The sequence below is a fragment of the Suricata suricatta genome, chromosome 14 (assembly GCF_006229205.1).
Source record: "Suricata suricatta isolate VVHF042 chromosome 14, meerkat_22Aug2017_6uvM2_HiC, whole genome shotgun sequence".
Taxonomy (NCBI): Eukaryota; Metazoa; Chordata; class Mammalia; order Carnivora; family Herpestidae; genus Suricata; species Suricata suricatta.
In genome coordinates this window covers 86,444,511-86,446,219 of record NC_043713.1, presented here as the reverse complement: position 1 = coordinate 86,446,219, position 1,709 = coordinate 86,444,511, and the positions used below count along the sequence as shown (strand labels likewise).

Genomic DNA, 1,709 nt, shown 5'->3' with positions numbered 1-1,709 from the left:
AAAAACTGGATTCATTATTTTCTCAAGGGGGAGGGACGTACGTCTGAGCAGCCCCAGTTCTGAAGGCGGGATGAGCAGGAATCCACCGGCTGCAGTAGGACTCACGCTGCTGCCAACGGTGTCCTTTCAACAGTGAGGATCCCTCCCCTCCACTGCGTGTTTTGGAAGAACTCTGATCAGGAGCTCAAGGTCTTCAATGTCTCCACTCCCAGTTGAAAGGACAGTAAGGAGAATACTGGTTTCCCCATTTCATGGTTTCAATTTCAGTGCTGCCCTGAGACAGGACGATGGAAACTGATTCAAGTCCTTACTTGAGCTAAGTCAACTCAGTGTCATGGGTTAGGCTAGCAAATGCTAACGAATTGTTGTGTGATGGTATTTGCATGTGTTCTCTACCATCCGTTAGCGTGCACACTACAGAAAACTTTGTACACACAGAATCAGCTTCCCAGAAGTTAAAAACAAAGGAAGTTTTCAAGTGCAATAGACTCAGAACCCTCCTTTTCAAAAGTAGTGGGTCTGTGCCTCAAGGAGAATTGCCATAAAACAGAGACGCCCAAATCCAGTCTTGAGACATTCTGAAGGGTTTATAACCAAAGACTGAAGTTTTTGCAAAATGCTCCAAATTAGAAATATTTTACTTAAAATGTTAGGGGTGAGTGAGGCTTGGTGTCACAGTGGAGCATAATAAAAAATACAGAATTGGAGTCCTGCCCAGTGTGTTCAGGTTTGCTCTGAATAATGACGTTTCCCTGAACAGGGGAGGACAGCAGTGCAGACAGATGTGGGTTTCAGTCCTACAGAGACACGATTGCTCAGCACCCAGGTCTAGTGAGCCCAGTGCTCTGTGTGGACAGAGCTTCTTGAGTCTTGGGTGGAAAGTCACATTCGCACATCCTGTATTATCTGTTGGGTGTTCTCCCAAGAGGTTGGTGAGGCTCCTGGTTCAGTTTCTTCCCTCTGTGGGAGTCCGTGTAGTCACATTAGTCAAGGGGGTTCTATTTAATCTCTACACCCCTGTCACCTCTCAAATGTGCTATGAAATTTCTATCAGTACACGAAGAGTTGTTCCCGTGAGGTCAGCAAGGGGCATGATAATTGTGTTTGGAAAATGTGAGTTCAAGACCAGTTAGTGTCCAGCTGTGTGACTGAACATTTCACACAAATGGTTTCATTCTTATCAGCCAGAGTCAGGACTGAATGGCCACATCCCTGCAAGGCCTCGGTCGGTGGCTCACACCAACATTCAGGGCTCAGGCTCCACGACCATGTCCATGAGACCGAACATGTGATGGGAAGGAGGCAGGACAGTAAAATTTATCTCTCCTGCCAACCAGGGGATGTGGGGGGTCCTGTGTGGTTACGTGCTACAGAGGTACCCTGATGATCTCCCACAGGGACCTGGTTCTTCTGTCTGGCGGCTCCGTGTCCCTAGTGGATGGTCCTCACTTGCATAGATGACAGTGACCCAGTTCTCAGGACAAGACCTGTAAATGGTTCACATCTCTGGACTAAACCCAAGGGCCTCATGATCTTGCCTGCACATCCACCTGCACAGGGGGTGGAAGAAGTATTCTTTATTCCGGAGAGTGAGAAGGGAAGGGGAATGGAACTGCTGATTACCGCAGAGTGTGACGCACAGGGCTTCACACCGAGCTCCCTTCACTCCAGAGCGTCTTCCCCCAGGAAGGGCAAGCCGAGCCAGCAGT

The 1,709-nt window shown here is 48.7% G+C and overlaps 1 long non-coding RNA gene across 2 annotated transcripts in view; it reads left to right on the top strand.

The window, feature by feature from the left end:
* Window positions 1-1,709, top strand: part of LOC115278169 — a 38,554-nt gene that overhangs the window by 10,710 nt on the left and 26,135 nt on the right. Inside the window, exon 1 of one of the 2 annotated variants that reach the window (XR_003902733.1) lies at window positions 26-223. The exons of the other annotated variant lie outside the window; for it this stretch is intronic. This is a non-coding gene — a long non-coding RNA (uncharacterized LOC115278169). Of the gene's footprint in view, window positions 1-25; window positions 224-1,709 lie in introns of those variants that run through there. 2 annotated transcript variants of the gene reach the window in all.